Below are 11,248 nucleotides of genomic sequence, written 5' to 3'. Positions count from 1 at the left end.
AGGAAAGGGAAACTGAGGCAAAGGTATGGGCTACATCCATATAAATAAGGAGGCATTTAATTCCCACTGCTTTCTCTGTGTGGTGTTACAAGCTGATTGTCTTCAAAGAAGAAGGACTAAGCAGTGTTTCCATGATCATGCTGTTGCACCAGGAGAAGCAGCCAGGAAATAGGGCTGTAAGAATTTGACAGTGCCCTTGGAGCAAGTTCCACCCTTTTCCATGGGCAGACAGGCTTCTCACCACACGGGTCATCTTTTTCACACTTACTTAGTTTTAAAAGTAGGAATTTTACCTGAGTAAAAACTAATGGCAAGGTATTTCTTACCCAACCAGTTTATTCTGAATCGAGAATGAGAGGAGCAGATTTTAGGTGCTGCACGGGTAAGGAGCAATGCACTAATCGGCACTGTTGTTCACAAGAGGGTAGATAGATACATTCAAAGGCAATAGCAATGCCCATTATACTTCCAGTTACATTGAAGGAAGATTTAGCTCACTCTTCGCTGGACACACAGACCTGAGTTTTAACTATTTGCAACAATTGGAAAACTATCCTAAATACACCTGAACTGCTTACAGTTTTCTGTTGCCTCACAGGATATCTGTGCCTTGTCAGGTAAAAAGCATGCACAGTAAAGTATGAGACCAATTAGCAGAATTTATTTCAATGAGAGAACAAATCAGAAAGCAGATGTATAGATCCATTCCCCAGAAATAATAAACCAAATGGCATTTAAGACCAAGTCCAACAGTAGGCACCAATTCTATCCCATACTCATGCAATGCAGGCAGGTCGTACTGAATTTTTCATAGCATATGCAAAAAGTTCAAAGTTCAAACCCAAATACTTCCTTAACCAGAAAGGACACAGTCTTTCAGACTACAGATTCAAGATGTGTTTTAATGAGCGTTAAAAAAAAGTGTGAAGCTTACAGGAGGAGGTTCCAAAAGGAGAAATGAAACAGAAACTTCCACACTCTCCCTATTCCTGATACCACAGCCTGCTTGTTAGCAGTAACAACGTGTGACATGTCACACGGGGCTCTGCTGAGATGAGCTCCACACCCCTGACCCTGAATCACTGATAAAGTCATGGCATGGAAAAAAGGGCAGCCTGAGTGCCTTCACAGGAGCCAAGCTCTGGGACTCAGCAACGCCTGCCATAACCCTGCTATCTCCTTTAAGTGTCTCCTACCACCGTTATCAGAACCAGAAGTGAAGAGGTATTAGCGCTGGAAAGGTATTTTTGCAGTGTGCTCCCTCACTGGATGGGGCTCCTGTCTGTGTCCCACTGTCCAGCCCAGCAGCAATGAACTGAGCACGGGGAGCGCGTGTGTGCGAGGGCACGAGCAAGGGGGCCCAGCCACGACAGCTGCTCAGAGTGGGGGCATTCAAAGAGAATCCAGATCAGGCATTCAGCCATACCTGAACAAATTCAGAGCATTTGGGTTTCCTTAGCATCACCTGCTTTCTGTCCCTACCCTCAACTAAGGACAAGCTGGTCTAGGAGGTGACCCATGATCTCCCTTCACACCTTTCTCTTCTTGGACCCAGAAAAGAAAGAGTACATGGTGGAAAGAGAACACCAGCAGGCCTCATTGCTTGTGGCTCCACATTTACAAACCAAGACTACCAGATATGGGCAAGAAAGAATAACTAGCAGACATTTAGCAGAGATTTGTTTCAATCTTATTCCTCCTTTATTCATTAATGTCTTCAAAGATACCCCCTTCCTCCCCAGAATAAACCCCTCATTGAAACAGCAGTGTGGACACTTCACCTTGGTTGCTACTGCAACCTGACAAAAGGTATTAAGCACTGACATCATTCCCAAGATTCAGCACTTGTCACATTTAACAGTTTCTTTGGAGATCTCAAATATAAAAAAAAAGGAATCCAGTACTTGCTAAGAGAGTATCTTCCTAGCTGTAAAGGATTAGAGTCCCTAAATAAAAGAAAAGCTGAAAATTCTGTGTGAACTGATGATAAGAACAGATCATTAATATTAAAAATGCAAATACAGAGAGGATATATACCATCCTCCTACACCAACAGTATTTTTGATCAGCCAGCCTAAGTAAATCCAGCCCAGCCTTTATGTACTCAGCTTGAAGTAAAATATTAAGGACAGAATTACATTTAGGAATATGACAATGATGTTGCCAATAGCCTCCAACCAAGCATCACTAATCCAGGAAATTAAGAGATGAGATAAAAAGAAGCCCAACTGAACTGAAATAAGAAACATGCAGCTACAGTCTTCAAAAAGTCTTCATGTTGCGGCACAGTGAGGACAGATTATGACTAAGGCATCTGTTTGTATTCCTATGAGCCTTTTTAGAGCTGATTCCACCTTTCTGGATTCATTGAATGAGTAATCACTAGCATTCATTCATTTTATCAGGCTTTTTTTTTTTCCCCCTCCCGTTCAGGAAGTTCCTATTTCAAAATGTCTGTGTGGAGACTGAAGGAGAGGCACCAGCTGGGGCTCCTGTGCAAGATTTCTGTCCTTCTGGAGGAGCAGAGTGCTATTTTAAGGGCAGAGCTACTGGAGAAGCATAAGACAACCAGCAGTCACCAATCCCTAAAGAGGCTTGCACCTGGTTTGCATGACTGAAACCTCACACAAAGCAGCTCATTCCACACAGGTTTAGCTTTTAATATGGGTTAGGGCTTTTTTTTTTTTTTCTCTAAAGGGAGAACACATACAAAGAAATGCTGAAGGGATCCTACCAGCACCAAATGTCCTGTGTGGTTCTCCCTCATTCCCAGCAGCAGGCAAGGTTTCAGTGATATGGGGGGCATTTCAAGCAGAAACATGCAAACCATTCAACTATTCAACCATTTAACCTTTAAAGCTAAGTGACACAACTAATCCACCAGTGAAACTCTGTATGTTCTCTGTCTCCCCCATAGGAGTCACGTTCTAGCCACTGTAAAAGACTGGTAAGCTGCATTATTTCCAATTTCATGGTGAAACTAGTTAAAAATTTTTAGGCTATACTCTAGATGTAACATTAAATACAGCCACTGCTAATAACTTAGCTTAATTATTAGCTGATTTATTCATATACATGCAGGCAGAAGATTTTAATTATTTTTAATTATATGGAAAGCTCCAAGTGTCTGTTTTATTCCATTAAGATAATTCAAAACTCTGTAAAACCTACAAGCGCTTAATTCTTTAAATGACAGTTTTTAATTAATTTGAACTCAGGCTAATTAAAATATTTGTAGACTGCAACAACCTAATTCATTTTTAAAAGGCAAGCTTTTACGTCTGCAGCAGATATGCTGTATTTTCCATTTGGATTAAAGATCCAGCCCCTGTTTGAAGTGCAAACCCCTCTTCAGGTTTTAACAGCGGAATTACAAGTGACAGCAGGTAATAGAAGTGCTCGATCAGCTTGGGCTGTATGCTACAAACCACCTCCTGAGCATACCCAAGTCCACTGCTCCCACTTGCATGAAAATCTGGTCACTGGAGACAGGAACAAGAGCTTTAGCGAGTCTTTGGTGGTAACAGCTTTGGCTTAACCCCTCACCTATCAAATGCTTACCTGTTTGTGCAGCACTGGGTAAAGGGGGAAACCAATGGCCACCAAGAGCCACCCTGCAACAAAATTTGCTAGGTACCCCACGGAACCTCTGGCTTCAGGGGGGAACTTCAAAAAGGGAAGAAAAAGGACTTTAAATTTGTAAGCAACAAAAAAAAGGCTGTGGTTGTGCTACAGATGTCTCACCACCCCCAGCTACTTTTATCTTCACTGATGATTTCTAATGTCATTTGACAAAGGGAAAGTGGCTCCATGACAGCCCAACAACTCAGTAGCTGGTGACATGCTGGACTATGAAGCCAACACAGGAGTTGTTTTTGTCATATTCTGTACCCCAGAGCTCAGGCTTGCTAGCACCTCCATAATTTCCAAGCCAGCATCACTAGATGCCATTCCCACCCCAGTGGAACAACCTCCCCAGGGACAGAGACCCCATTGCTGGAGGGTTGTAGGATGTGATCGGACAAGGTGCTTTACAATCCCACCTAGGCTCCCTTTCCCATGAAGGGTGAAGCAGATGATCTTTCTAGGTCCCTTCCTACCTGGGCTGTTCTATGATCACTAGGGGCACAGAAAAGAAGAAACGTTTCTGTAGAGCAAACCAAATGCTTAAGGAGGACAAAGGACCTGACCCCATGGTGCACAGATTTTGCTGCTTTTGGTCTGCGCTGCTTTAAAGGCGTGGAAGTCACCAAGTCCTTGACTGGCATGAGCCAAGTTGGATTTTCATCACGATACCTTCACACAGCTGCTGGCAAAGAGCTTCCTTCATATACAAATATAGCTAATGTATACAGTGATTGTTGGCTTGATTCCTTCATTTCGAGTGAGCAATGCATATAGCCATAGTAACCAGCTCCTGCCACTGAGTTCTCCTCTTCTGAAGGCAAGCCAGTTATGCACAGCTCTGTGAAGAGGAGCTCACATTTCTCCTGGCTGGAAGAGCAGGAGAGCAAGATCAGGCTCTGCAGTTCTGTCACATGCTGCAGACATGAAAAGGAGTGACCTTGGCTATTGTTCTGCAAGTGGTTTTCCACCATGTCACATGCATCTGTTACCCACTTATCGACCCACTTGAGTCTGTATAAACCAGCCAATATTCTCTTTCGTAGGCAGGGTTATTAAAAATGCAACATCAATGTGGAAGAGCGCGCAGGCACCAGCAGCCCCGACAATTCCAACACGGGAGCGACCAAAGGAGAGAGCAAAGACGCAGCGAGACAGAAAACAGCAGCCACTCGGAAAAAGGAAAAGATCATAGTAACTAAGACCTTAGGGATAGTAAAATGGTATAATGTTAAGCAAAATTATGGTTTTATAACAAGGTGTGACAACCAGCAAGACATATTCGTGCATAGAACTGCTATTAAAAAGAATAACCCTGAAAAATGCATCCCAAGCTTGGGAGATGGAGAAGTCGTGGAATTCAAAATTATACGAGGTAGAAAAGGGTTACAAGCATCGCAGGTCACTGGGCCTGATGGTGTTCCTGTAAAAGGCAGTATATATGCAAAAAATCGTAGTCATGTTAGACAGTATCTCTATTGTAAGTCCCCCCTACAGTCTCCTCCTAATCCCACCTTTCCCTTTTACCCTATGTCCTATTACCCCCAGTGTATTCCCAATCCGTTTTTTCATCCATGGTTTCCCTCACAAAACCATGCTTTTGCCAACTGTTTCCCCAGAAATCCCTTTCCAATGCCGAGTGGGGGATGAAAAGGGGAAGGGAAGAAGTTAAACCCTCTCCTGCCTCAGTTTCCCCACAAAGCATGCTCAGAGAATTCTGTCTCCCTTCTGTCAGCCCTAAGATGTTCCAGAGAATCTGTTTGGACATTTAAAGACTCAGGAGGGTGGCTTGTTTTGTCTTGAAACGGTTCTTGTTACGTTTATCCAGTTGTTTTCATTCTCCTTTTATTAAAATAAAACGGGTGAGGTGTTGGGGTCCCTCCCCTGCCGTGTAGCCCTGGGAGAGGGGCCCTGAGGGCACAGACACGGGGTTTCCCTGCCCCTGCTCAGCCTCGTTCCCATTGGTTGATTTGTGTTCCCTGCGCGGGCAGAAGGACCCTCGGGTCCCGTGACTGGAACAGTTCCTCTGCAGAGCTCCGGCCATGCAGCTGGAGAAATAAACATCTCTGAAACAGCTAGCAAGAATCTGTCTGTCCATATATATTTCCTTTCCACGGGACTCCTGGTTTGGTATATGCGTGTTGCAGGATCCCCACTGCAACAAATGTGCAGTAATATTGCCAAACAAATTTCTTAGTCAAGGTATTAATAGTTTTAAGTTGTTGGAAAAACATTTTCAATGAGTTCATGGAGTTTCACAGCAAAATAGGCTTGTAGCTAGCATCCACATTAGCATTTTTCCTGCCTAAAGGATATTGAATCTGAGGACATTTAGCTTTTAATGCTTTAAAGATACGAGCATGCCAGAGCCTTTAACACAAGATAACAAAATCCAATTTCACTTGTCTCGATCAGCCTTTGTAAGTGTTGCTACTCAAGTGCTGAACTCAAGTCCCAGATCTGATCTAAGCTTTATCCCTTTCTAAATGGGTAAAAATAAACACATCATTTCTTGCCCTTTATGGACACAAAAACATTGCAAAGAAGGAAGAACATGTGTACTCTGAAGAACTGAGCCAAGCAGCAAAGATTACTTCAAAAGGGCATGCAGCAAGCACTAGTTTAATTGTTGAACTCTTTATAGTAAATAGGGGTGTTTATACATAAAATAAAACATTCATATGGCAGCTTAGACTACAAACCTGTAAAAAAAATCCCACCTCCTTCCCCAGAAAGCCCTAAAGAGGTTACAGAGACCTTTGCATAAGGAATAATATGTAGAGACCAAGAAAAAGCCCAAAGCTATTGTGATATTTTTAATTGCTACGCAGTACCTTACTGAATGAAAGGGAGGCAGGACATATGCATGAACTGTGGAAAGCAACTATTTTAGACAGCAGTGAAACAGGTCTGACCTAAATGCCTGAGTCCAGAACTTACCAGAGCCCAGCTGGAATCAGTAGCTCACTGAATCCCTGAGCTGTGAGGCATGAGTGTAGCTATCCAACAAAAAATTACCAGTTTCTATCAGTGCTATGAATGGTCATTGTTTAATATTTCAGTCCAGCAGAGTTCTCATCCAAGCACACGTCCTTGTTAGATTTTCCTGGGACTGATGATGTTTAATGAGTCTGGGAGAAATCCAGGAAAATGTTACCACTGAACAACAGACAGAGACTAATGCCAGACTTCAGCTACCTGATCTAAATTTGTTATCACACTCCAATGAATGGAAAATACCTCCCAAAGATTAGGACCATTCCTTCTATCTCTCCTCTAATTACTTTCTACCTTAAGTTCTGAGAAATGGGAGACCTTTGGGGAGGCGATGGTGTAGGGGACACTCTGGTTTGTGTAGGACAAGCCCCGTGCTTCTTAAGTTGTGGGGCAAAATCCCCACTCTTACATCCTTCTATCCACAGCTCTAGTGTATTAGTTTTTTAAATTACACACATATGCAGAGTGGGAAAATTCTTACAGATTTAGACACTAATACTTTACACATTTTCCCTCTGAGACTTATTTACATAAAACATCAGCTTTATCTCAACAGGATAATAAGGAAAGATAGAGGAGACTTAACAAGTATTACCCTCCAACAAACAGCAAAGTTATCACCTGGAGAACTGCAGCTCAGGACTTGCACTTGCTTGGGCTTGGCCAAAAGGCTTTTCACCCTCTAGCAATAGTCACTTGCAATCCCCCCTTGTGAGCAGAGTTGGTTAGCTAATAAAATCCTGTCTGTAGCTTAGGTCTAGCTTCTATCCTTTCTTCTCACCAACTTATGAATAAACATGACAGCATCATCAGGCCTTGAGTAGTTAGATATATAATAAACAAGGTTTGGGAGCAGGAGGGAAAGAGGGAAGAAAAAATGTCATTTGAGTACTCCAGGCTTCAAAAATAGAACGCAAATTGGAGGCTGTGTGACCTCGCTCCAGCACCTGCGTGCGTAAGCGCTCTGCTTCCAGTGCTGTGATTAGATGCTATTTTTCCCCTGGGGGCTCTGCCTCATTCTGCATATGAGATAGGTCTGCGTGGGGAGGAAGGCAGAGTCAGGTGGCGGTGGAGACACTGCTGTCTGCCTGTCCCTTTCCACTCTGCTGCAGAAGCAGCCTTCTGTATGAGTCAGAAGTGGGAAAAGAAAGACGATTTTAAGATTCAAGTAATTGCTTGCTGCATTAGTATGCCAGGAGGCTTCACTACAAAGTACCTGTGTGATGGCAAGCAAGCCATTTACACCAACTTTTAGACAGACAACTACCATAACTGGTTGTGCTTCCTATGTAGCTAGAGGTTGAAACCCCTGATTTGCATGGAAATGCTAAGTGGAAGCACGTAAAAGTACTGTTTGCCAGGGCTGCGGCCAAAGCCACCAGGAACAGCCTCTGGAGCTATAGAAAGCACACTTGTGCATGCAGGTGTGAAGTGCTACAGACTGACAAACGGAGGTTTTCAACTTTTCACATAAGGAGCCCCAAATCAGCAGTTTACCTCAATGCATCTTGGCTCCCCTGCTGGTACCATGAAGGTGATTGTATATGGATACTGCAACAGTAAGCACCTACAGAACTGAGGGAGTGAGAAAGGCTACACATTATATTTTCTGTCTTAGGGTTTAATAGCTACAGACAGGCAGATCTTCTCACATACAGAACCACACGTTCTGTTGGAAGGGACCCTCAAGGATCACTGAGTCCAACTCCTGGGCCTGCACAGGACATCCCAGGAGTCACACCATGTGCCCGAGAGCATTGTCCAAACGCTTCTTGAGCTCTGTCAGGCCTGTTTACCTCTCTGGGGGAGAAGTCATCTGGGAGGGTAGTGTGCATCAGCCAGCCTATAGACTGTGCAACCTAAGCACACCTTGCCTAAAAATGCAGAGCACTTCAGCCAGGCACTAACCAGAGAGGATGCTGTTTCCCAGCGTATTCATACACACTCCTCCCCAACAGAAACAACATCTGCCCTGGATAGTGAAAGGCATGAAGGCATTTACTTGGTCTGTCCAGAAAACAGGTAAAGCAACAGCACAATGCCTCAAAGCATATTCTGAGGAGTTTTTTTGGTGTTGAAGCAAACCACTCAACTGATATTGAACTCAGTACCTCTGAGATTTCCCACTGCCTTAGAAAGCCACAACAAAGCACTTACATTGTTTCACCTCATCCTGAATGTAAGCAAGAAAATTAACAGCTTCTTTCAAAACTAGATTCACTTCCAATTACTAGATACATGACAAAAATAAACCAAAGGTATTTTCCCAAGCTTTAGCCTCAAAGGATAAAAAGAGGAACAATTAAGGCACTCACCATGATACATGAGCAAGCAGAGATGGCCCCCACACTCCAACCAAGATTAAACGAAATATGTTGTAACTGATCACCACTGGATTTTTTTTTCCCGGTTTAATATCAGGCTTATCAGTAGCCTCTGGCTTTTTAAATTACAACTGCCTTACATATCCTTATAGGACATCCTGGCTGTGCTGTAAAACACAACTGAAATTCAGTATTTGAGTATCAGTATAAGCAAATAATACTCAGATTATTCTGAAGTAAAACTGAGTTAAAACAAGAGCTGCTTTCTTACAAAATTACTTTTTAATAACTTAATGCAGTGTAAAAAACCTAAACCAGATTGTTATCTCAGTTACTCTGAAGACAAATTTAACCAGTAGAGTATTTTTTCTCTTGTGTAAAGGCTTAGCTTACATATGGGTAAATCAAGGGCTGGCCATCCCTGCTGTGAGAGGGATCTCAGCTTACGAGGTGCTTGTTCTCCATGCAGAGATAACCTTTTCAAACATGTACAAGATCCTTTGGAATTTAATCAGTGCTTATTCAGTGACTCTGTAACATGAGCCAACCACTTTCAAAGAAATCTGCAGTCAACTATGGTACTACAGTAGCTCAGCTAAGGAAAACTGGGATTTTTTCACTCCTGTCTCAGGATCTGGTGACACAATCTCCCCTTTCCTAGAGTACAAGCAATGCTGGAAATGTCTCAGAAAAGCAAACAAACAAAACTGGGCTGTCTCTCTACGCTTGCCATGTTGCAACGAGGAATGTGCAAGCCACCTTTATCACGTTTCTCAAACACTGATCATTTCTGATGCAGAGCTTCAGAAGGACAAGATGGTTTAATGCCCTGCAAGCAACCAGTGCTTTCAAAGTCCATCTAAGCAGCAAGAGTACAATGCCCACTCCCAAGTAACATGTTGTCCTTGGCTTGTCACTTCTTTCTTTAAGGAGAAAGCCTGGAGCCTTATATCACACGTGCACAGTATGCTGTGTTCAGGACTAGGATTGGGTACTGGCTGAAAAGATACCTCAGATCACACCCAAATATGCTTCAAGATCCGCTGTACCTTCTTCCTTCCTACCTCCACATGCCAAATAAAGTGTTTCATTACCTGCTTTCCTCAAGGTCATGCAAAGGCTCAGCTATTACCCCAACTTTGGACTCAAGCTTTACAATTAGGCACAGTTGATACAAAAATGTTGAATACTTCCTATTGCCAGTAAGACTTCTCGCCTAGACTGTGGTCCCTTTTGTCCACGCAGTCCATTTTCCAAGCTAGGCCAAAGCCTACGCTGCCACACTTAAGTTCTGTGGGAGGTGAACCCACAGACCTTTCCTCACAGCCAGGTGCCTTACCCCCAACACCATCTTTTTTGTTTGTTTCCCCAGTCAGCACTGAAAATACATAGGGCTAACTAAAAGGAGAAAGTTGTACCCCAAGAGTTCAGTTACATTCATGTCCCTTTTTAGGTGTTTCTTCACAAACCTTTTGTTCAGAAGGGAAGATACTGGCAGAAGAATGCAGCATGCAGGGATGCTCTTACACATTTCTCCTGGAAAGATGGGACAGTGGGGCAAACACGACAGAAGTTTTAATAGTGAAACACTAGGAGTTTGCATATTTCCATTTCCAAAGACATCCTCAGCAACCAAACAAACCAAATCTATTGTTGGCAAAGTGCAAAGTGGCTGCAATGTTTGCTCAACATCCAACGCAGCCCAAAAATAATGGGTCAGGAAGACAGACTATACACTGGTAGCAACAAATCTCATAAGGGGTCCCGTGACTCCTGAGTTCCATTTTTTTAGACAAGAGCTAATGGCCATAAAAAAACCCCAACCCAAACCAAACTCCACCTTCTGCACTCAAGATTGCACTTAAAGCTCAGTTAAAAAGTCAAATGGGCAAAGTCATGCAGGCATAAGAGGAAACACAGAGAGGTTCAACTGTAATGCTGAGCATGAAACACATACATGGACCCAGCTGGCTCTTCTTACTAATTGCCCTTTAGAGGAATCATTCATAGCAAGAAAAAAATCTTCCAGCTAACCACCAGCTCCTCAGCCAAGATCATCAGGCAAACTCAGGTCAAAGAGCAACGTGTCAAAAGGGACACGAGGTTGTTCCTTAGGAAAAATTTAACATATTGCAATCACAAGAACCCAGGCACAGCAGATTCAAACAGAAGCTGGCCATAAAAATGAGGTTCACATCACCTGGTTATGTCTGTTGTGAAATGGATGCCTCTTGGATACAACCCAGAACTGAGCAACCAGAGCAGAACAACCCAGACCGCCATGCAGGAGGTGGAGAAGCACC

Source organism: Corvus cornix, chromosome 1 (genome assembly GCF_000738735.6).
Source record: "Corvus cornix cornix isolate S_Up_H32 chromosome 1, ASM73873v5, whole genome shotgun sequence".
Classification (NCBI taxonomy): Eukaryota; Metazoa; Chordata; class Aves; order Passeriformes; family Corvidae; genus Corvus; species Corvus cornix.
This window is presented reverse-complemented; position numbering follows the sequence as displayed.